General features: G+C 41.8%; 1 pseudogene; it reads left to right on the top strand.

The window, feature by feature from the left end:
• The first annotated feature begins 1,373 nt into the window (after positions 1 to 1,373).
• On the top strand, positions 1,374 to 25,829 carry LOC147003480 (oocyte-specific homeobox protein 4 pseudogene; annotated as a pseudogene).

The raw sequence follows: 25,829 nt of genomic DNA, 5'->3' as shown, positions 1-25,829 counted from the left end.
GTGGTATTTTGACAGGAAAATGTGACACCTTGTCAGCTTTATGACTAAACAGGTCCTCATTCAACAAGAAGAGGTAACCATATTGGGTATATGGAGCACACACTTTATCCCACTTCTCTGGACCCATTGGCAGTGGGACTCTCTGATATTGAGGGCTAGCTTGTTATTATAGTGGGATTCTGAAAGTGAGGAACATGTACAATGGCCAGTCTTAATTTTGAATAAGAAAGAAAGAAAGAAAGAAAGAAAGAAAGAAAGAAAGAAAGAAAGAAAGAAAGAAAGAAAGAAACTAAGAAAGAAAGAAACTAAGAAAGAAAGAAACTAAGAAAGAAAGAAAAGGAGAGAGAAAGAGAAAGAATGAAAAAACAAAAAAAGAAAGAATGACCAAAAGAATGAAAGAAAGAATGAAAGAAAGAACGAAAGAATGAATGAAAGAAAGAAAGAAAGAAAGAAAGAAAGAAAGAAAGAAAGAAAGAAAGAAAGAAAGAAAGAAAGAAAGAAAGAAAGAAAGAGAAAGAAAGAAAAGAGAGGGTAATTACAAGGTGACAACAGTGGGCAGGAATGAGCAGGTTAACTTGGGCAGTAGCATGAGAAGAGATATTTTTTTGAGATGGTCACAGAAGATTGTAGAAGAAATTTCTTCTGGATGAAACCAAAGAGGGCAGGACTCCCCAAAGAATGAGTCCAATACAGTGTTACATGCCTTTATTCCAGGAACTTGACAGGCTGGTCACAGACAGGTGCATCTCTGAGAGCTCAATTTCATCCTTGTCTTGAAATCGAGTTGTAGGACAGCCAAAGTCAGACAGACAAAACTTGTCTAAAAGAGGTGTCTTCCACCTGTCCAAGTTTCCATAAGTTATATCTGCCAACGAGTCAGGCCACATAGTAGGAATGTCTGCTGGATGTGAGGGGAAGAAAGGGGAACCTATGTGGGTGTCCTGGGTCGAGATTCAATAAAAAACAAGTCCCTAGAGAAGATTTTCAATCCTAGGGTAGGTCTAGGTTAGGTGTAAGAGCCCTATCATATAGTGGGTAATTAGATCATCAATGCTCTTGTGTAGGAGATGGGGGTGGGATGGGATCACATCGATGCTGCCTGTTCCATGGCCCTTGACTCCTTGTTGGAAGAGAGAGAGAACACCAGTGGAAATTAAGAGGATCTGTTAGCTTTAAACCTAAGTGGATGACATCCAATTGCCCTCTTTTGTGGTCTGACAGTGTGATATTAACACAGGAGCTAATTGCATGTTTATTGCAATACTGAGAATACTGATTTTGGGAATCAGAGGCAGTTGGTCAGGAAGACTGAGGCCACCTGAGGAATCCTGATTCCTGCTTTCTAAGAAGTTCAAGGCAAATGCTGTGTAGGCATGATGTATAAATGGGTGCTCTCACGATCTCTTTTGATGTGTTTCCTATTTCCAGGGTCTCCAGTGCAGGAACATACTCCAATCAGTTCAAAACACATAGATGTCCAAAGATTCCTCCTTGCATCCTAAATTCCAAATGGCTTCAAATATACCCAGAGAAACCAGTTCCCTAGTGCCTAAAGAGCCTACAAGGAACTTACCTTTTCAAATGTGTCAGAGTCCTCTAGTGACCCCAAAAACTCCACTGCAATCAAGTCTTTCACTCCATGAAAGGGACCTACAACAGCAAGAGTCCCAAGAACTATCCAGAAACTCAGATATGTGAATGCAACCAAGTGATGTAATGGGCCCAGGTTTACCAACTCTGAGAAGACTCTCAGGGCAGCCAAGTCATCACATACTTTCAAGACCCTCAGTGAGTTCTGGTTTCCCTGTTCCCATAGGTTCTATGCCGCTGTCGGATAAATATTGTAACAAACAACCTGGCCTCCAAGAAAGTGTTGAAAGGAACGCACTGTGTACTCCAAAGAACAAAAGTGTCTGCTGCAAGAACATTTTCATCAGTGCCAGAACCCAGACCTGGAACAACGGAAGGTACTGGCATTACTGATTGGTGTGACAGAATACAAGATCCAGGTATGCCTCTCTCTTTTCCCTCTGTTCAACACCAAATGGATCTCTTCCTCGATCAATTACCTGAACTCTGTGTTTCTTATGTGCTAAGGGCACCTTGGTGATTTGTGAATGGTGAATAGTCAGGCCTCTAGGGCTGGACCTCTCATTCTTCTTCAACCTGGTACCAATTTGAGTCAAGATTATTATCCTGCAGGGTCTTAGAGACCCATACACCACAGCTTCTACTAAGACACAGGACACACTAGCTGAATCTTCCCCAGATTTTGGTTTCAAGTCATATACATCCTACCTTACTACAATCTCTTAGGGATTTACAGCCTCAGACTTCTCTGTTTCTGCCTCATGCAGTTTCTATTACTATAAAAACACCTCCCATCCAAAGGCTTCAAACTGTGGCCCGGTTAGGGGCAATCAGGTATTCTTCTGATGTCTCCTTTGTTTTCCAGACCTGGTTCAAGAACAGACGAGCTAAAGAATGTCGGAAGAGTTCACAACTCCCTCTGAGAATTGGAAGTGGACCTCACTATAGGCCTACTTCCAGCAGTGGTGGTGAAGTTCCTGATTTCGCTGCCAGTCCAGATTCTGTGTGCCAGAGACATGTGGATGTCAGCTATCCTCCTGAGTTTAGACCATCAAGGAACTCCCCTCACCAGGAATTCAACTCTTCCCTCATTGATCAACCGTTGGTAGAGATGTGTCCCAGCAAGAGCCACATTATCTCAGAGCATCAAAGGCAGAAATGTAGAGAACTTTCCAGGGAAACGGGGCACCTATCTAGTGAAAGGTCTGGCTGTTCCAACGTTCTTTCCTCACCTTCTACACCAGCCACTGCTGAATCTCCGTGTGACATACCCTCGGGATTAAGCCTTTCTCCTCAACTCGGACCTCCAAGTGTGACCCAAAACTCAGAATCCACCTTCTCCATGTGCCAGACACCATCAGTTTTGAGCCCTCTTCCTGAACTCAGCCCCTTGAGTAATTCCCTAGACCAGATGGCCATCTTTTCCAACATGGATCAGGTCTGTGAAAACTATCAAAAGAATACAAGGTCTAAGAAGCCAAGGAAGGACAGGGAGAAGAACACGGTGCAAAATTTGATGCATGGCCAGGATTCCTGTGAAAAAACTGAAAGCCCTAAAGGCACGGTCTCTCTGCCAAGCTCTGCCTGTCAGGAGACCTTGGGTGAGAGACAGTCTGTGTTCAGTTCTCCTCCATGCAGCCCATCAAGTACATCTCCAGACTCAGAATCCATATTTTCTACATGGGAGGGAACATCTCATATCAGCTTTCCTCCTCCTTTCAGCCCAAGTATGTTCTCAGACCCGGAATCAACCTTGTCCATTATTCATATTAATGAGAATTTATTAAGTGATGCCATGATGTCTCTATAGGCTGACTGAAACCCAGCAACAGGGGAGAGTATACTCTGTCAATCATCAGTCTGTGCACTATCTGCACACCCCGCTGCAGACCAAGATCCAGAAATAGCCCAAACTCCACATACCAGCACAGCTTTGACATTTGGGCATCCAAGGGAGACCCATTGCTCAATACACACTCACAGGTGTTTAAGACCAGACTGCTTTACAAGACCAGCTCTTCCCTGTACATCTCAGTGACTTGGATTCTGTGTCAGACCAAGTGTCACTGTCTGACTTCCCTGAGCACTTCTGACTTGTGGATGTCATCTAAGAACTGTTGATCCAGAAGTTTGGGGCACTCCTCTCTCCATCTACCAAAGTGAATGGGTTAAATTTGGAGACTGATTGTCTGAACACATGAGGTAGAAAGCTTTCAAGGAAGATTTTGTGAAAATGTCTCAATTACTCTAGTGTTACTTATTTTCAATGTATCAAAAAGGGTACAGTAATTTATTGAACATAGCAATTAAATTGATTCTCTCCTATTTTTACATTGGTTAGCACTTGATTGCACGCATTTCCCTGTCCTGCTATGTCTACCAACCTTTGTGCCCTCCCCTTCCCCAAAGTGTGAAAAAATAAAAAATTATAAAAAGGACATATTTCTGTCATCTGTATTCTCACTGGAGTATGGGAACATAATCTTCATAGACTTCCCAATAACAGAATATACCCCTTCTCCTTCTACGTCTTCCATTAGTCACCCATTGTGGGAAGGTACATTTCTGTATCCCAACCCATTTAAGTGTTCTCTTCAGTGCCTCTATAACTAGTATGCTACTTTCTTGGGAGGTGGGGTAAGTTGGCATATGAATAGGTGTTATGGCAGGAGCTTTCCATATCCCTTCCTCTTGACTGTGAGTCTTCATCCTTCAATATCAAAGCAATAGTATCTTTCTTGCTCTTCACATCAGGGGAAGCATGGATTATTGGTTGTCACAGTGTTTCATGCCATCTTCTTGCTTCTCCTGAGTGTTGAATTTCCAGGTGAGTTAATACACCTGTCTTCAGGAACATGTGGGGGTCAGGGAGGACAGATGCATAGTTCCTGAGCACAGGTAATCAACCACATAGAAGAAGGTAGGGTAATACAATTAAGTCATCTAAGCTATGATCTAGTCAAAGAGGAGCTAAAATTTATAGGCATGGTATTTTTTTAATATTTATTTTATGTATACGAGTACACTATAGCTGTCTTCAGACACACCAGAAGAGAGCCTTACGTCCCTTCACAGATAGTTGTGAGCCACCATGTGGTTGTTGGAACTGATTCAGGACCTCTGGAAGAGCAGCCAGTGCTCTTAACCACAGAGCCATTTTCCAGCCCTACACATGCTATTTTAAAATATTTTTTGAATCTGAGACTTATTTCTGGGAGGAAGAGTCTGGGAGGAAGAACCAGGCATAACATTGACAGAATTCCACTAAAATCGGGAACAAGTCAAGGCTGCCACTCTCTCCATATCTGTTCAATGCATTACTTGAAGTTCTTAGCTTAAGCAAGAAGACACTTGTAGGAGGTCAAGGAGATACATATGGGGAAGGAGTATGTCAAAGTACCTTTATTTAAATGATATGACAATGTTCAGAAGTGACTTGAAAAATTGCACTAGTGAATGTCTATGATTGATAAACACTTTCAGCAGAGTACCTGTAGTGTTAAATTAACCAGAAAAATCAGTGCCCCTCTCTATACAAACTACAATTTGACTAAGAAGGAAATTAGGCAAAAACTCTTTAACATTGCCCCAAATAATATGAAATATCTTGAGGCAATTCTAACCAAGCAAGTAAAACCATTCTATGATAAAAACTTCAGGAAAAAATATTGAAGAAGGTATCAGAAGATAGAAATTCTCCAATGCTCAGCCAGCCTACCAAAAGCAATCTATAGATTCAGTGCAATCCCCATCCAAATTCCCATACAATGGTTCACAGATCTTCAGAGGACAATTTCCACTTAGTTATGGAAAGACAAATAACCCAGACTATGAAAAACTCTCCTGAATAATAAAAGAACAGCTGAAGCTCTCACCTTCAGCAAAATGTACTACACACTGAATTATGTTATTAACAACAGTAGAGTATTATCATAAAAACAGACACATTTATCAGTTAGATTAAACTTACTACCTGCACATAAATACATGCATATATCAATTCCTTATTTTTTGATGAAGAAGATAACAATTCACACCTAGTGAGTGGACATCACCATGTGCTTGTCAGACTAGATATCTCCCTGTAGAAGAATAAAGGTAGATCCATAGTTATAACCCTGCAGGAAACTCAAGTCCAAGTGGATTATAGACCTCAACATAATACCAGATACAGTGAGCCTGATATAAAGTGGGGAAAAGATGTTGTTGAAAACTACCCCCCCCAGCATAACTGTAGCCACTTTGTTCCATTCCTGCCAGCTTTTTTATATTGTTTCTGTGACATTCCTATCAGGAATATTTCTCTTGACTTGTTAGGCCCAAGTTCCATATGGTAGCTTTTGTTTCATCTTCTATATTTTACTGTTTTTTTTAATATTACCTCTTAGAAGCTTAGTAAGAGAGAGAAATGGTGTGGACCCTGTTGGAAGAGGAGGGGAAAAGAAGTGGGAGGAGTAGAGGAAGGGAAATTTCTTTTCTGAGTATATTGTATGAGAAGAGAAGCTATGTTTAATAAAAGGTAAAAAAGACAACTTTAAATGCAATTTTCCAATTAGAATGTCTGCAGCACTGGCCTCTGCATCACAGCTTGTCTCCTAGGGTTTGGCTTGGATCCATCTCACTGCTGCTGGTGTTCTGGGTAACCATCCCATGGTTACTGCTATCTCCAAAATGCTGGGGTTTTCTGATGAAACTCGACTGCATTTTAACGAGTAGCCTCACCTGGACTACCTTCAGGGACTCCACCTCAGCTACAGAGTGCCAAGGCTCAGCTGCTCTTTATGCTCCTGTCAGATCTTCAAAACCAGCACCACCTGGGGGACTCTTTTGTAAAGTGGCTATTTTCACTGAACAATTCTCTTAAGTCCCTGCCCACTCCAAGTTTCCCGCCCACTTCTTATAAACATTTATACCAACAGTTCCTCCCTTGGTTTTTTAAAGATTGCTTAAACAGTCCCTTCTCCAAGTTTCACAATGCCATACTCTAAATTATAACAACTGATCTAGCCTACTGTCATTCACAGGTTTGCTTCTCCTGGACAAACTGTGTGCTAACAAAATCTTCTGCAAAACTGCCTTCCCTCCTCACACTTCCAGCACCTCTCTTTACCTTTTCAATTCCTCTGCTGGCATTTATTAATTTATGTATTCATGTGTTTATGTATTTATTAATTAATCAATTAATTTTAGTAGCTATTTTCTTCCTTTACATTTCAAATGCTATCGCAAAAGTCCCCTATAGCCTCCCCTTGCCCTGCTCCGCAACCCACCAACTCCTGCTTCCTAGCCCTGGCATTCCCCTGTACTAGGGCATATGGTCTTTGCAATACCAAGAGCCTCTCTTCCCAATGATGGCCTACTAGACCATCCTCTGCTACATATGCAACTAGAGACACTGGTCAGGGGCCTCCATGAGATTCAACTGTAAGGCATTTTCTCAATTAGTGATCAAAGGGGAAAGGCCCCATGTGAGTGGGACCATCTCTGGGATGGTAGTCTTAGATCTATAAGAGAGCAGGCTGAGCAAGGGAGGGGAAGCAAGCCAGTAAAGAACATCCCTCCATGGCCTCTGCATCAGCTCCTGCTTCCTGCCCTGTTTGAGTTCCAGGCCTGACTTCCTTTGCTGATAAACAGCAGTATGGAAGTGTCAGCCGAATCAACCCTGTCCTACCCAACTTGTTTCTTGGTCATGATGTTTGTGAAGGAATAGAAACCCTGACTAAGACAAGTTCCAAGGAGCTCTGAGAGTACTAATTAGTTCATATTGTTGTTTCTTCTATGGGGACTCAATCCATTTCAGCTCCCTGGGTATTTCTCTTGCTCCTTAATTGGGGATCTTGTGCTCAGTCCAATATATGAGTGTGAGCATCCAGTTCTGTATTTTCCAGGCACTGGCATAGCCTCACAGGAAACAGCTATATCAGGCTCCTGTCAGCAGGCTCTTGCTGGCATCTGCCTAGTGTCTGGGTTTGGTGGTGGTTTATGGGGTGTATCCCCAAGTAGGGCAGTCTCTGGATGGTCATTCCTTCAAGATCTGCTCTGAACTTTGTCACTGTAAATCAATCCATGGGTATTTTGTTTAAAATTATAAGAAGGAGCTAAGTATCCACACTTTGGTCTTCCTTCTTCTTGAGTTTCATATGTTTTGCGAGTTGTATCTTGGGTATTCTAAATTTCTGGGCTAATATCCCCTTATCAATGAGTGTATACAATATGTGTTCTTTTGTGATGGCATTATCTCACTCAGCACTCCAGATCCATCCATTTGCCTAAGACTTTCTTAAATTCATTGTCTTTAGTAGCTGTGTAGTACTCCATCCTGTAAATGTACCACATTTTCTGTATCCGTTCCTCTGTTGAGGGGCATCTGGGTTCATTCCAGCTTCTGGCTATTATAAATAAGGCTGCTATGAACATAGTGGAGCATGTGTCTTTCTTACTGGTTGGAACATCTTCTGTATATATGCCCAGGAGAGGTATTGCAGGATCCTCCCGTAGTACTATGTCCAATTTTCTGAGGAACCACCAAACAGATTTCCAGAGTGTTTGTACAAGCATGCAATCCCACCAACAATGGAGGAGTGTTCCTCTTTCTCCACATCCTCGCCAGCATCTGCTGTCACCTGAATTTTTTTATCTTAGCCATATATGCAGAGAAAGCATTTGACAAAATCCAACACCCATTCAGGATAAAAGTCTTGGAAAGATCAGGAATTCAAGCCCAATACCTAAACATGATAAAAAGCAATCTACAGCAAACCAGTAGCCAACATCAAAGTAAATGGTGAGAAGCTGGAAGCAATCCCACTAAAATCATGGACTAGACAAGGCTGCCCACTATCTCCCTACCTATTCAACACTGTACTTGAAGTCCTAGCCAGAGCAATTCGACAACAAAAGGATATCAAGGGGATACAAATTGGAAAGGAAGAAGTCAAAATATCACTTTTTCCAGATAATATGATAGTATATATAAGTGACCCTAAAAATTCTACCAGAGAACTCCTAAACTTGATAAACAGCTTTGGTGAAGTAGCTGGATATAAAGGTAACTCAAAAAAGTCAATGGCCTTTCTCTACACAAAGGATAAACAGGCTAAGAAAGAAATTAGGGAAACAACACCCTTCTCAATAGTCACAAATAATATAAAATACCTTGGCCTGACTCTAACTAAGGAAGTGAAAGATCTGTATGATAAGATCTTCAAGTCCCTGAAGAAAGAAATTAAAGAAGATCTCAGAAGATGGAAAGATCTCCCATGCTCATGGATTGGCAGGATCAATATAGTAAAAATGGCTATCTTGCCAAAAGCAATCTACAGACTCAATGCAATCCCCATCAAAATTCCAACTCAATTCTTCAACGAATTAGAAAGGGCAATCTGCAAACTCGTCTGGAATAACAAAAAAACGAGGATAGCAAAAGTTCTGCTCATGGATAAAAAAAAAAACCTCCGGTGGATTTACCATGGTGACCTAAAGTTGTCCTACTGAGCAATCGTGATAAAAACTGCATGGTACTGGTATAGCAACAGACAAATAGACCAATGGAAAAGAATTAAAGACCCAGAAATGAAACCACACACCTATGGTCACTTGATCTTTGACAAGGGAGCTAAAAACATCCAGTGGAAAAAAGACAGCATTTTCAACAAATGGTGCTGGCACAACTGGCAGTTATCATGTAGAAGAATGCGAATTGATCCATTCTTATCTCCTTGTACTAAGGTCAAATCTAAGTGGATTAAGGAATTCCACATAAAACCAGAGACACTGAAACATATAGAGGAAAAAATAGGGAAAAGCCTTGAAGATATGGGTACAGGGGAAAAAAATTCTGAATAGAACAGCAATGATTTGTGCTGTTAAGATCGAGAATAGACAAATGAGACCTCATAAAATTGCAAAGATTCTGCAAGGAAAAAGGCACAGTCAATAAGACAAAAAAGGCCACCAACAGATTGGGAAAGGATCTTTACCTATCCTAAATCAGATAGGGGACTAATATCCAATATATATAAAGAAATCAAGAAGGTGGACTCCAGAAAATCAAATAACCCCATTAAAAAATGGGGCTCAGAGATAAACAAAGAATTCTCACCTGAAGAATATCCAATGGCTGAGAAGCACCTGAAAAAATGTTCAAAATCCATAATCATCAGGGAAATGCAAATCAAAACAACCCTGAGATTCCAACTCACACCAGTCAGAATGGCTAAGAGAATGCTTTGAAGTATGATGGGTATACATGTGAATAAGAGCGTGGGGAGGAGAAAGAATGTGATTAAAACAATATTCATCTTTATAGATACAAATTTTTAATTTTGAGGTTGTTTAATTCTGTGTAGCTCTATTTGTCCAGTAAAGTGTTGTGTAGAGAAAGGCGGTTTAGAAGTCACAGAGATGATCTGCCTCTGACTCCTGAGTAGTTTGAATTAAGGTATACCGCCAGCAAGGCTGATAGAATGTATTGTAGGAAGTTTTCCCCTAAATAAGCAAGAATTTGTTTTCTTGGGAGAACTAGACACCTTATAGACTGTGAAGACAACTTCCTGTAGTGACAGACCCTGACTTACAAATAAACAAACCAAAACAAAAAAATGTAATTCAATCAATAAGACAAGGACTCTCTAGGGTGGGGCCAAAATCCCAGTGGCACTGAAGGGTGTGTTTATCTACTGAATTTGCAGGTCCACAGAGTGGGAGGAGCCAAAGAGTGGGCGGAGCTTTGAGGTTCCTGCCCAGACAAGGTATATAAGGCTGTTCCCTGAAGAAGTGTTCAAACAGAGAAAAATCTGTACAAGATAAAGAGAACTAGTGTTTGGAATTCCAACTCAATTCTTCAACAAATTAGAAAGGGCAATCTGCAAATTCGTCTGGAATACCAAAAAACCTAGGATAGCAAAAATTCTGCTCAAAGATTAAAAACACCTCCAGTGGATTCACCATGGTGACCTAAAGTTGTACTACAGAGCAATTGTTATAAAAACTGCATGGTACTTGTATAGCGACAGACAAGTAGACCAATGGAATAGACTTGAAGACCCAGAAATGAAACCACACACCTATGGTCACTTGATCTTTGGCAAGGGAGCAAAAAACATCCAGTGAAAAAAAGACAGCATTTTCAACAAATGGTGCTGGCACAACTGGCAGTTATCACATAGAAGAATGGGAATTGATCCATTCCTATGTCTTTGTACTAAGGTCAAATCTAAGTGGATTAAGGAACTCCACATAAAACCAGAGACACTGAAACATATAGAGGAGAAAGTATGAAAAAGCCTCGAAGATATGGGTACAGGGGGAAAAAATCCTGAATTGATCAGCAATGGCTTGTGCTGTTAAGATCGAGAATAGACAAATGAGACCTCATAAAATTGCAAAGCTTCTGCAAGGCAAAAGACACAGTCAATAAGTCAAAAAAAAAAAAACATGAACAGATTGGGAAAGAAACTTTACCTATCCTAAATCAGTTAGGGGACTAATATCCAATATATATAAAGAAAATATTTTTCTGGATGGAGCCAGAAAGGGGAATAAATATCAAAGGATGTGTCAGTTGTTTGTTACATACTGTTAATCCTAGGCCTGTGTGGGAAGGAGCAGGCAGGTGCATCCCTTTGAATTCTAGTTCAGCCTTGTCTTCAGTTTGACTTACACACAGCACAGTTCATACAGAGAAACTCTGTCTCAGAAGAAAAGAAGAGAAGAGAAAAAAAAGAAAGAAAAGCAAACAAAAATTGTCTTTCATCTGGCCAGGTTTCCATTAGGTGTTAAGGTGTGGCTACAGACTGGGTGTGGCCCCAGGGTGTGAAAGTATGCTGGCTATGAGAGGATGCAAGGAGGAGCCTGTGGGAGGGTCCTGTATAGGGAGATTCAAATAAGGCTAAGTCCTTGGTATAGAAGTTCAATAACAGTGGGCATCTGTGTTAGGTGAATGAGCCTTTTGATATCCAGGGTAATTATGTTATGAATGATCTTGTTTAGAAGAAGTGGGTGGAATGGGGTCCATTGGATCTTGGCTGTTCAATGGCCCTTTATTAGTTGTTTTGTGGCTGATTGTCCAGCAGAAAGGAGGAGAAACTGGGACTCTCTCTTTATATTTATGATAATATTCCTTTTTAATGTAAACTTTATGTAATCCTTTTTATAGTCCAGATTTTATATCCCTCCTAATCACCCCATGACTGTTCCATATCTCATATTTCCTTCTTTTGTCTCCACAAGGATGTCCCCACCTTACCCGCCACACCCCTATCATAGAAGACATCCCCACTCCATTGTTCCTCTAGTCTCTTGAGAATTAGACACATCTTCTCTGACTGAGTGTAGAACCAGCAGTCTTCTCCTGTATATGTTGAACGCCTCATATCAGCTGGTGTATGTTTCCTGACTGGTGGCCTGGTTTTTGAGAGAACTTGGGGATACAAGTTAGTTGAGAATTCTACCCTCCTATAGAGTCAATCTTCTCCTCAGATTCTTTCAGCTTTTTCCCAATTCAACCACAAGTGTCAGCAGCTTTTGTCAATTATTGGGCATAAATATCTGCACCTGACTCTTTCAAGTGCTTTTTGGGTCTTTCCAGGTGCAGTCATGACAGGCCCCCTTTCGTAGGTACACCATTGCCTTAGTAATAGTGGCAGACTCTGGTGCCTCCCCTGGAGCTGAATTCCAATTTGGTCCTGTCACTGGACCTCCTTCTCCTTAGGATCTTTTCCATTTTTTTGTCCCTGCAGTTCTTTCAGACAGGAACAATTCTGGGTCAGAGATTTTTGCTGTGGGATCGTAATCCCATCCCTCACTTGATGTCCTATCTTTCTGCTTGAAGTGGGCTTTACAAATTCCCTCACCTCACTGTAGGGCATTTCATCTCAGGTTCCTCCCTTTGAGACCTGAGAGTCTCACCCCCCCCCAAAGGACTTGGCTACTTTCTGGGGTGTCCCCCTACTTCCTACTTCCCAGAGTTGCCTGTTTCCATTATTTTGTTGGCCCTCGGGGCTTCTTTCTTATTCCCCCCACCCAATACCTGATCATGTCCCCATCTACCTCTTTCTGTCCCCTTTCCCACACAGGTCCCTCTGTCCCAGGTCCCTTTGTCCTAGCTCCTGTGATTGCTTTCTTTTACCTCCCAAGTGGTATTGAATTATCCTCACTTTAGACCTTTGGGTTGCTAAATTTTGCTTTCTGTAGATTGTATCCTGGGCATTCTATATTTTTGGTTAATATCCACTTATTAGTGAGTACATACAATGCATATCCTTTTGGTTTTGAATTATGGCTTTCAGGATGATACTTTTTATTTCTCCCCTTTAGCCTGCAAACTCAGTATATTCTTGTTCTTAATATCTGAGTAGTATTTCATTGTGTAAACGAACCATATTTTCTATATCTATTCTTCTTTTGTTGGATATCCGGGTTGTTTCCACCATCTGGCTATCATAAATAAGGAAACCATGAACATAGTGCAACATGTGTCTCTGTGGCATAGTGTGGCATCTTCTTGGTGTAAGCCCAAGAGTGCTATAGCTTGTCTACATGTAGATCTATTTCTAATTTTTTGAGGAATCTCCAGATTGATTTGCAGAGTGGTTGTACCAGTTTGCAATCCCACTTGCAAATAATGAGTCTTCCTTTCTCTTCTCATCTTGTCAAACATGTGCGGTAACCTGAGGTTTTCATCTTACCCATTCTGGGTATTGTAAGGTAGAATCTCAAGATCTATATAATTTTCATTTCCCTGATCACTGATGACTTTGAACATTTCTTCAAGTGATTCTGAGCCATTTCAGATTCCTCTGTTGTGAATTCTCATTTTCGTTCTATATCCCATTTTTTATTTTTTATTTTTTTGTGGTTGGCTTCTTGAGTTCTTTATATATTTTGGATATTATCTCCCTGGGATGTAGGGTTAGTGAAGATTTTTTTTCCCAGTCTATACGTGTCCGATTTTACCTATTGTCTATGTCCTTTGACTTATAGAAGCTTTCCTGTTTGAAGAGATCCCATTTTGGATTTCTGTTTAGAAAATTTCCTCCTGTGACAATGAGTTCAAGGCTCTTTCTCACTTTCTTTTCTATTAGATTAGAAATCTTGTGTCTGGTGTTATGTTTAGGTCCTTCATCCACTTAGAATTGAGCTTTGTGTACTGTGTCTAATATGTCTCTATATTCATTATTAAGTGTACAGACTGCTAGTTACACCAGGACCATTTATAGAAGGTGATTTCTTTTTTCCATTGTATATTTTTGGTTTCTTTCTCAAAGATCAAGTGTCCATAAGGATGTGGCTTTATTCTGCATCTTCAATTCTATTTCATTTTTCAACATGGCTATCTCTGTCCCAACACCATACAGTTGTTTTTATCACTATTTCAGTGTAGTCTAGCTTGAGGTCAAGGGTGTTGATTCCCCCAGAAGTTCTTTAATTTCTTTTTTTTTTTCCCGAGACTGGGTTTCTCTCTATGTCCCTGGTTATCCTGGAACTCACATTTTATACCAGGCTGAGCTTGAACTCAGAAATTAGCCTGCCTCTGCCTCCTGATTGCTGGGATTAAAGGCATGTGCTACCATGCCCGGATTTCTTTAATTTCTAAGAAGTATTTTTGTAGCCTGGCTTGGTGGCACACACCATTAATTTCAGCACTTGGGAGGCAGAGGCAGGCAGATTTCTAAGTTTGAGGCCAGCCTGGTCTACAGAGTGAGTTCCAGGACAGCCAGGGCTACAAAAGGCACCCTGTCTTGAAAAAACAAACAAACAAAAAAGAATTATTTTTGCTATTGTAGATTTTTGGCTTTCCAGATGAATTTGAGAATTTCTCTTTAGATGTTTTGGAAGAATTGTGTCAGGATTTTTTGGGAGGTTGCATTGAATCTGTAGATTGCTTTTAGTAGGATGACCAGTTTTACTATATTAATTCTGCCAATGTGTGAGCATGGGAGAACTCTCATTTTTTGAGATCTTTTTCGATTTCTTTCTTGAGAGACTTGATGTCATTTTCATATAGATCTTGCATTTGTTTGGTTAGAGTTACCCTAAGATTTTATATTATTTGTGGCTAGTGTGAAGGGTGTTGTTTCCTAAATACTTTCTCAGCCTGTTTATCATTGGTATAAGGAAAGCTAATGATTTATTTGAGTTAATTTCATGTTCAGTCCCTTTGCTGTTTATCAGATGTAGTAGTTCTCTGATAGTATTTTTGGGGTCACTCATGGACACACTTATATAGTCTACAATCAGTGATACCTTTAATTCTTCTTTGCCATCCCCTTGATCCCTTTATATTGTCTTAATGCTCTAGTTAGAATTTGAGTACTATATTGAATATATATGGGAAGAGTGTGCATCCTTGTCTTGTCCCTGATTTAAGTGATTGTTTCAAATATCTCTACATTTAATTTGCTATTGGATGTTCATTTGCAGTAATTTGCTTCTAGGATGTTTAGGAATGGGCCTTGATTTCCTGATCTCTCCAATATATCAATCCTTGATTGACTTAAATTCTGTATTAGAGCCACCCTGAAAGGCAAAGGAAGGTGGTTTTTCTGGATCCACATGCCCAAATTTAAATTTCTTCTCTGAAATGCCAACTTTAAAATTCTTCTCAGGAAAGTTACTTTTGAATTCTGTTCCCACTTGACTTCCTGCAGATTCATTTGACTGTGACTTTGAGCCCACTGTAAAAGCTGAATGAGCTTAATGTGGCTTAAGAGATGGCTTGGAGGCTTCACAAGCCACACATTTTAGGGAAGAGCTCTCATTTTGTACAGAATAAACAGCACACTTCCACTCTTCTTTCTTTTTGGTGAATAAGCCTTCAAATCCATTGTTTGGAGACCTGCTTGTCTCTGAAGAGGCAGGAGCCTCTTTTATTAGATATTTTCTTAATTTACATTTCAAATGCCTTCCCAAAAGTCCCCTCTAACCTTCCACCACCCTGCTCCCCAACCTATCCACTACCACTCCCTTGTCCTGGAGCATATAATCTTCTCAATACCAATGGCCTCTTGTCCCATTGGTAGCTAATTAGGCCATTCTCTATGACATACCCAACTAGAGACACAAGCTCTGGGGGCTACTGGTGAGTTCATATTGTTGTTCGAACTATAGTGTTGCAGACCCTTTAGCTCCTTGGGTACTTTCTCTAGCTCCTTCATTGGGGGCCCTGTATCCTATCCAATAAATGAGTGTGAGCATCTGCTTCTGTATTTGTCAGGCACTGGCATAGCATCACAAGAGACAGGGTCCTGTCAGCAAAATATTGCTGCCATATGCAATAGTGTCTGGGTTTGGTGGTTGATTATGGGATGGATCCCCGGTCAGGGCAGACTCTGCATGGTCCTTCCGTCCATCTCAGCTCTGAACTTTGTCTCTGTAACTCCTTCCATTTGTATTTTGTTCCCCATTCTAAGAAGGAACGAAGTATCCACACTTTGTTCTTCCTTCTTCTTGAGTTTCATGTGTTTTGCAAATTGTCCCTTGTGTGGTCTAAGTTCCTAGGCTAATATGCATTTATCAGTGAGTGCATATTGTGTGAGTTCTTTTGTGATTGGGTTACCTCACTCAGGATGATATGCGCCAGACCCATCCATTTGCCAAAGAATTTCCTAAATTCATTGTTTTTAGTAGCTGAGCAGTACTCAATTGTGTATATGTACCACATTTTCAGTATTCATTCCTCTGTTGATGGATCTCTTGCTTCTTTCCACCTCCTGGCTATTATAAATAAGGCTGCTAGAAACATACTGGAGCATGTGTCCTTATTACCAGTTGGAACACCATTTGGGTACATGGCCAGGAGAGGTATTTCTGGATCTTCAGGTATTACTATATCCAATTTTCTAAGGAACCGCCAAACTGATTTCAAGATTGGTTGTACAAGCTTACAATCCCACCAGCAATGGAGGAGTGTTCCTCTTTCTCTACATTCTCGCCAGCATCTGCTGTCACCTAAATTTTGATCTTAGCCATTCTGACAGGCGTGGGGTAGAATCTCAGGGTTGTCTTGATATGCATATCTCTAATGATTAAGGATGTTGAACATTTTTTTCAGGTACGTCTCAGGCAATCGGTATTCCTCAGTTGAGAATTCTTTGTTTAGCTCTCTGCCCCATTTTTAAATGGGGTTATTTGATATTTTGGGAGTTCAGCTTCTTCAGTTCTTTGTATATATTGGATATTGGATAATCCTATCGGATTTGGGATTAGTAAAAATCCTTTCCCAAGATGTTGGTGGCCTTTTTGTCTTATTGGCAGTGTCTTTTCATTACAGAAGCTTTGCAATTTTATCAGATCCCATTTGTCAATTTTCGATCATACTGCACCAGCCACAGCTGTTCTTCTGTTCAGGAATTTTTTATTCTGTACCAATATCTTCATGGTTTTCCTCCCACTTTGTCCTCTATAAGTTTCCCTGTCTCTAGTTTTAGGTGGAGTTTCTTGATCCACTTAGACTTGAGCTTTGTGCAAGGAGATGAGAATGGGTCATTTCACATTCTGCAACATGATAACAGTCAGTTAAGCCAGCACAATTCATTGAAAATAATGTCTTTTTCCAATCGATTGTTTTAGCTCCTTTATCAAAGATCAAGTGACCATAGGTGTGTGGGTTCATTTCTTCATCTTCAATTCTATTCCATTGATCTACCTATCTGTCACTATACAAGTACCATGCAGTTTTACCACAGTTGCTCTGTAGGACAGCTTGAGGTCAGGCATGGTGATTCCACCAGAGGTTCTTTTATTGTTGAGAATAGTTTTTGTTATCCTAGGGTTTTTGTTATTCTAGATGAATTTGCAAATTGCCCTTTCTAACTCTGTGAAGAATTGAGTTGGAATTTTGAAGGGGATTGCATTGAATCTGTACATTGCTTTTGGCAAGATAGCCATATTTACTATATTGATCACTCCAATCCATGAGCAAGGGAGCTCTTTCCATCTTCTGAGATCTTCTACGATTTCTATCTATAGAGACTTGAAGTTCTTATCATACAGATATTTCACATCCTTATTTAGCGTCACACCAAGGTATTTTATATTTTTTGTGACTAATGTGAAGGGTGTTGTTTCCCTAATTTCCTTCTCAGCCTGTTTATCCTTTGTGTAGAGAAAGGCCACTGATTTGTTTGAGTTAATTTTATATCCAGCAACTTCACTGAAGCTGTGTATCAGGTTAAGGTGTTCTCTGGTGGAATTTTTAGGGTCACTTGTATATACTATCATATCATCTGCAATAGTGATATTTTGACTTCTTCTTTTCCAATTAGTATCAATTTGGTGCCCTTCTGTTGTCTAATTGCTCTGGCTAGGCTTTCAGTACTACATTGAATAGGTAGGGAGAAAGTAGGCCGCCTAGTCTACTCCCTGATTGTAGTGGGATTGCTTCAAGTTTCTTTCCATTTAGTTTTATGGTGACTACTGGTTTGCTGTATATTGCTTTTATTATTGTTAGATATGGGTCTTGAATTCCTGAACTTTCCTAGAGTTTTATCATGGATGGGTGTTGGATTATGTCAAATGCTTTCTCAGCATCTAACAAGATGTTCATGTGGTTTTTGTTTTGAGTTTGTTTATATAGTGGATTATATTGATGGATTTCCTTATAGTAAACCATCCCTGCATCCCTGGGATGAAGCCTACTTGATCATGAGGGATCATCATTTTGATGTGTTCTTGGATTCAGTTTGTGACGATTTTATTGAGAATTTTTTATTTTTTTATTTTTATTAGATATTTTCTTTATTTACATTTCAAATGCTATCCTGAAAGTGGCCTATACCCTCCCCCTGCCCTGCTCCCCTACACACACACTTCCACTTCTTGGTCCTGGCATTCCCCTGTATTGGGGCATGTAAAGTGTGCAAGATCAAGGGGCCTGTCTTCCCAATGATGACCGACTAAGACACCTTCTGCTACATATGCAGCTAGAGACAAGAGCTCTGGGGGTGTTGGTTAGTTCATATTGTTGTTCCACCCAAAGGGTTAGTTAGAGATTGTTCAACACTAAATATAAGAAACATCCTATTATGTAAGCACCATGGTCAGTTCATTAATTGTTGGTTTAATGGACACAATTTCAGTTTCTCTGTCACTGCCTTTCTGTCTGTCTATCTGTCTCTCTTCCCCCCTCTCTCTTACTGTGTGTGTTTGTCTTTGTATGTTTCTGGGTATGGTTTATTTAATTCTCTATTTAGCTATATTTATAAAAAAAAAGCAAACACACCTAAGAGCAGTAAATGGAAGAAAATGGAAAACCTCAGGGCTGGAATCAACAAATAAGAAAGTAAGGGAAAGATACAAAGAATCAACAAAACTGGGACATGGTTCTGGGAGAAAATCACAGATAAATACACCTTTTGACAAAACCGACTAAAGAGCACAGAGACTGTATCCAAGTTAAGAAAATCATAAAGGTGAGACATTGCAGAAACTGAGGAAATTCAATGAATCATGAGATCTTGCTACTAAGGCCTATATGCAGCAAAACTGGAAAATCTAGAAGAAATGGGATCATTTTCTAGACTGGCACAACCTACCAATGTTAATCAACATCAAGTAAACTATCTAAACAGCTCCACAAGACCTGAGGAAACAGAAGTAGAAATTCAAAGCCTGTCAGCTAAAGAAATCCCAGGACCAGATGGTTTTATTGCTGAATTCTACCAGACCTTCAAAAAAGAACGAATACCAATACTCCTCAAACTATTCCACAAAACAGAAACAGAAAGAAAGATCACTACCTAATTCATTGCATGAAGCTGAAAGAGGGAAAATTACTGAACACCTGAACTTTTCCTGAACTCTCTTACCCCTCCCATCCAGAGACTGTTCCCGGAGCACTCCTGAACTTTTTACCCCAAGGTACCCCCTCCCAATTGGAAACTGCTCCAAGACCATTTTTTAGATAAGGGGTCTCCTGGAAAAAACCTAGTCCTACCCCTCCTAACTGAAGACTATGCCAAGAACATTTTTGAGATGGAGGCCTCCTGGTACCACCCCAGAATGTTCCAATAGATCGAGTACATTGCCAAAATATAGGACACGACCCCTTGGTTATGTAAAGCCCCTTGGCAGAACACCTTGGTGACGTAAAACTTCTACTTTTCCCCTGGCTATTTCCTATAAAAGCCTGTGAAAAGTTTGGGCCAATTGCCGAATCTCCTCTGCACCACCTTGCTGGCTGCATGAGTTTCGACCCCAGATATCTGGTATATGTGCTTTTTATGTTCTTTCTTGTCATTGCTGTATTAAATCTTACTCTCTATACATCTTAAGTTCGGTCTCAGTGTCTTCTTGGGTGCGCGGCTGACCCGAGGCTTGAGTAAGTGCCTCCCTTTGGGAGTTTTGGAGTCTTTCATTTGGTGCATTGGCCGGGAATCAGCGCGACTACCCAGAAGTCCTGGACCCACTCAGAAGTAAGATTTACTGTTCTGCTTTGGTCTGGTGTCTGTGTTCTGTTTCTGGAGACCAGGAGAGTCTCAATCTGTGGGCCTTGGAGAGGCCATCTGAATCTGTATCTGGTGCGATCGCAATTCTGGTTTTGCGTGACGCTCTGTGCTCAGTACGAGCACCAGAGACCGTGCTCCGGGAGCTGGAGACCAGGCAGGTCTCAATAGAGAGCGCGGGGTGAGTAGAGACAGACGTGCCTGGTGCTCACCGTCCGATCGCCCTGGGGGACGCCCCAGGAAGACAAGGGGAGGGCCAAGGACGCTTGGCGGACCCCTCTGAAGGCCGAGAGACCATCACTTAGGTGGAAGGTCTGAGCCGCCGGCCTTGGAAAGGCCATCTGAATCTGTGAGTTGCCTGTGGGCGACGGGAAGTCGCCGCTGTTTTTGGTTTCTTTTTGTCTGAATCTTGTGTCTGCTCTTGTTGTTTGCTATTATTCTAGAAATGGGACAGTCTGCTGGGTGTGTAGGTGTGGAACTGCTGCATTTGTGTATTCTGAGATTGTGGGTTTATTCTGGCAGTGGCTGTGAGAGGACGACTGTCTATGGCCTCACAGTCTGCACCCCAAAAAAGATGTTCCAAGGGAGACCCTGGAGGGAGTGCCCAGGGTACAGAACAGTCAAAAAGACCTGGCTGTTGCCTGGCAGAGTGAAAGAGAGAGAGAGTGTTCTCTCTGCCAGAACGGGAGTGGATGTAGAATCCCACCCCTATCAGGAAAAAGAGTCAATGTGAAATCCGACCCCGTCAGAAAATAGTGTTTGGCTGGTTGTGTAAGTCCAGGCGTGGACGAGTGTGCTTGTTTGTGGCCACATGACAGACTGTGTGTGTGTGTGTGTGTGTTAACCCTTTGCCGACTGTAGACTTGGACTGACGTCGGGACAGAATTTGTCAGAAATGGTTTTAAAAGGAAAGAAAACCACCAGGCAGGTCCTCCCCAGGCTGCTCAAAAGAGCTCTGAGATTGCAGAGCTGGGCTAAGAATTTCCGGCTTTGGCAGCGCGGGTAGGGCTTTGATAGCAGCAGTGGCGCTGAGGTTCTGGCTTCTGCGGGCACGGCAGCAGCAGAGGCTGTCTGTGCCCCGCAGGCGAGTTGTGAGATGCTGGTGGTAAGTGCAGCGGCCTGCCGGCCCCCGCCTGCCAGTCCCGGAGTGGCCGTGAAGCCTGCCACAGCTGGGGAGGGGCCGACTACAGCCGCGTCCCTCCTTTGGTCCCCCCCCCCCAGAGTCTACCCGCACTCCCTTGTGCCTGCCTGGCTGCGTGCTCCCTCCCCAAAGACAGTGCAGAGAGCACAGGGTGTCTATCAAGTAGTTAAATAGTTAAATTGCTGCCTCTGCCTGCCAGTGTTTGTTTGCCACTCCCAGGAGTTTACGCTGCATTCCGGCGGCGCGCAGCGGAGACTCGGCGCTGGGCTCTTCACATCAAAGGATTTGTTTTCAGCCTTTGCCTGCCTCTTGGGTGGGAGAAGGGCTCATTTCCCTGTCCCCTGTATCCTGTCTCTTGTTAACTGTTAACAGAAAAATTGTGTTCATTTTGAAATATCAGTGGTTTGGTATAGCCAGATGTGAAAACTGCACTCCCTTCTTTGCCCCATGTGTTTTCTCTTCTCAGGCACTGCCCTGAGTTGTTGGCAGTGAGTCTGTTCTGGGCTCCGGTGAGGGAGACATACAAGGTAAGGAGCACCTATGGGTCTAACTGCCAGGCTCTGATGAGGTCTCGTCTCTGTGGGACTGAAAATGTCCCATCAATCTGATCTAACAGTAAATAGAGGTAAACTATGAAAAAAGTTAAGTGACAGAATATAGATGTAATAATTAGATAACATTCAAAGTAAGCAAAGACAAGAAAGAGATATATATAGATAGAAAGAGAGACATTATATGAGATCTCCATTGCAGTTAAGAAATAGGAGCAAAGAGAGATAAATGACAAAGACTAGAACCTAGCAAAGTGACACTTGCTAATAATGCTAGCACTTAGAGATGATCTGTAAGAAATAGGGAGCCAGAAAATTTTCTAAAAAAGATAAGAGAAATGAAATGCTGGTCACAAAAGTCAGGGAGACTAGAAAACTTAGTACCTGGCAACAAAAAAAAAAAGGAAAGCTTTTGGCTAAAAGATCAGAGTGTTTGCTGTTGAAAAAGAAGAGCACTGGATGAGAGACTGTCCTAACAAAAAGAAGAGGAACCCCCCTCATGAAAAAGATAGCAGAAGGGGTGCTAACACAGAGGCTGAGTCCTTAAAAGAGACTGGTAGTCTACCTGTTGAAGCAGCTAAAAAGAGACTGTGTTTTCATATTCCTCCACTGACCAGTGCAAAGCAAGTTTAAAAGGTCCCTGGACACTACAGGTCTTTGCAAACTGTGGATTCCAGGTTTTGCTGCATTAAAAAGATAAACAGCCCTTCGTATAAGAAATAAAGAACAACCTTGGATGGCCTTAGATGCTATTGAGACTGCCCTAATGTTGTCCCCAACTTTGGGACTCCTAAATGTGACTGAGAACAAAAGTATTGCCAAAGAGGTTCTTACTCAGAAATTGGGACCCTAAAAGACCAGTGGCACTTAAAAAATTAGACCTGGTGACTGAGGGATGGCCTGCTTGTCTGCACATAGTGGCTTCTGGTCAGGGACACATGATTCAATTGTTTCCCTGACTGATGGACACATTATTAGAGCTTTTTTTGACAGAACAAGTGACCTTCGCTTCCCCTGCTAACCTGCTGAGTCTTCACCTACTCGTCACTCTGACATTCTGGCAGAAAGAACTTCGGCTCAGAGGGCTGAACTCTTGGCGCTAACCCAAGCCCTGCGGTTGGCTGAAGGCAGAGACATCAAAGACAAAGAAAAAATTCTGGCCCTCCTAGAAGCTCCTGAATGAACTGGGTGAGTTGGGGTACCGGGTATCGGCTAAGAAAGCTCAGCTAAAGCGGTGGCTCACCGAAGCCAAGAAAAAGACTGTGATGCTGATCCCAACCCCCACCACCCCGCGCCAAGTACGTGAGTTTCTGGGGACGGTGGGCTTTTGCAGGCTCTGAAAAGAAAAAGTCCCATTCACCTGGACTGAGGAACACCAAAAAGCCTTTGACAGCATAAAGGCAGCCTTGCTTGCAGCCCCCGCCCTGGCTTTGCCAGATTTGACTGAGCCTTTTACTCTGGGGCCCTGACAAGCTTACTCTGGGTCAGCATGTGACTATACCCACTACCAGAATTTGTTGCTGAATGATTGAGTAACTTTTGCTCCACCTGCCATCCTCAATCCTGCCACCTCCCGTTGGCGGATGACTCCACTCCTGTACATCAATGTGCTGATAAAATTGGAACAAGGAAAGATCTGACTGATCAGCCTTGGCCAGGTGTGCCTGCCTGGTACACAGATGGCAGCAGCTTTGTCACAGGAGCAGCAGTAGTAGATGGAAAGCAGCTCATATCCATGGGACCATCTACCAACAGAGGGGGCTACTTACCTCCGCAGGTAAAGATCAAATCAGCCTTGGCCTGAAAGTTTAAACTGGTACACGGATGGCAGTAGCCTCATGGTTAAAGGTAAGCGGAAGGCGGGGACAGCAGTGCAGCAGTGGACAAAAAGCAGGTGATCTAGGCCAGCAGCCTCCCTAAAGAGACTTCAGCCCAGAAAGCTAAATTTGTGGTTTTGATACAAGCTTTATAAATGACACTGACAGCGGGTATGCTTTTGCCACTGTATGGAACAATATGCAGACAAAGAAAGCTGTTGACATCTGCAGAAAAAGACGTTCTCAATATGGATAAATGATACTGCTCACATAGTCATCAAGAAGACTATTAAAGAAAATTTTTTTCCAAGGTTCAGAGTGCCAAAAGCAATAGTTGCCCAGGTAAGTCAGGGTGTGGCCAAGCATTTGGAGGTCAAATAAAAATTACATTGTGTATATAGACCTCAGAGCTCAGGATAGATAAAAATTAGTTTAAAACTCTAAGACAGACCTTGACAAAATTAATCGTGGAGACTGGCATGAACTTGGTGTTCCTTCCCTATGCCCTATTTCTTGATTCAGTTTTACTCTTTTTAAAATCCTTTTATGAAACTCCTATGCCCATCATAGTCTTAAATGATGTGTTTAAACTTATGCTGTTATAATAATGATCTGTATGCTAAGTTAAAAGGCTTGCAGGTGGTCTGGTCACAACTGGGAAAAATTGGACTGAGTACGCGGACGACATCGCGCCAGGGATCCCAACAGCTGAGACAGTGAACGAGCTGGGTACCCCAAGGACATCTCACCAGTTCCAGCCAGAGATCTGATCTACGTGCACCTGCATCATGCCCAGACCCTCAAGCCTCGCTAAAAGGGCCCCTGCCTAGTTCTGTTTACTAATGCTTCTTATTCTGTTTTTGTTCCCATGTTAAAATAGGGTAAATGCAGTATTCTCCGCATAAAAATATAGACTTCTGAAATTCTAAGATTAGAATTATTTACTAAAAGAAGGGGGGAATGAAAGAGGGAAAATTACTGAACACCTGAACTTTTCCTGAACTCTCTTACCCCTCCCATCCAGAGACTGTTCCCGGAGCACTCCTGAACTTTTTACCCCAAGGTACCCCCTCCCAATTGGAAACTGCTCCAAGAACATTTTTTAGATAAGGGGTCTCCTGGAAAAAACCTAGTCCTACCCCTCCTAACTGAAGACTATGCCAAGAACATTTTTGAGATGGAGGCCTCCTGGTACCACCCCAGAATGTTCCAATAGATCGAGTACATTGCCAAAATATAGGACACGACCCCTTGGTTATGTAAAGCCCCTTGGCAGAACACCTTGGTGACGTAAAACTTCTACTTTTCCCCTGGCTATTTCCTATAAAAGCCTGTGAAAAGTTTGGGCCAATTGCCGAATCTCCTCTGCACCACCTTGCTGGCTGCATGAGTTTCGACCCCAGATATCTGGTATATGTGCTTTTTATGTTCTTTCTTGTCATTGCTGTATTAAATCTTACTCTCTATACATCTTAAGTTCGGTCTCAGTGTCTTCTTGGGTGCGCGGCTGACCCGAGGCTTGAGTAAGTGCCTCCCTTTGGGAGTTTTGGAGTCTTTCAAAGCCACAGTTACTGTGATACCTAAATGATACAAAGACCCAACAAACAAAGAAACTTCAGAGCGACTTTTTTTAGGAATAGCAATGCAAAACTACTCAATAAAATTCTCTCAGAACAAATTTAAGAACGCATTAAAAACATAATTCACTGTGGTCAATTTTTTTTAGATGTGGTCATATTTTTAGATGCCTTAAAAGCAATTGAAAATATGCAACACCTTTTCCTGTTATAAGTCATACAGAAATTAGGAATTCATTGCACACAACTAAACATAAAGCAATCATAAAGAAACCAACAGCCAACATAAAATTAAATACACACATGAAACAATCCCACTAAAATCAGGGACAATCAAGGCTACCCAAACTCTGCCTATCTATTCAATATACCATCCACAGTTCTTGCTAGAGAAGTTAGAGAACAATAAGAGGTAAAGGGGATATATATTGGAAAGGAATAAGGCAAAATATCATTATTTTCAGATGATATGATATGATAGGATGCAAAAGCAACCCCCAAAGTTATACCAAAGAACACCTACAGATGAAAAATTATTTCAGGAAAGTGGCTCATTATAAAATTAACTCAAGGTTGCTGATTTCCGAGCAGAGGAGGTTCGTCCTGTCCGGCTTTTGCGGGGCGGTGGCCACGGCCAAGAGGCCTGCGTGGACCTCGGGGACGCCGAGCTGCGAGTCTTGGTCCTCGTGGCCTTGGCAGCACCGGGGTGA

The sequence above is a fragment of the Mus caroli genome, unplaced genomic scaffold (assembly GCF_978045245.1).
Source record: "Mus caroli unplaced genomic scaffold, Mus_caroli_1 scaffold_8, whole genome shotgun sequence".
NCBI classification, from domain to species: Eukaryota; Metazoa; Chordata; class Mammalia; order Rodentia; family Muridae; genus Mus; species Mus caroli.
The sequence above is the reverse complement of the archived record's forward strand: the minus strand, read 5'-3'. Positions and strand labels throughout refer to the sequence as shown.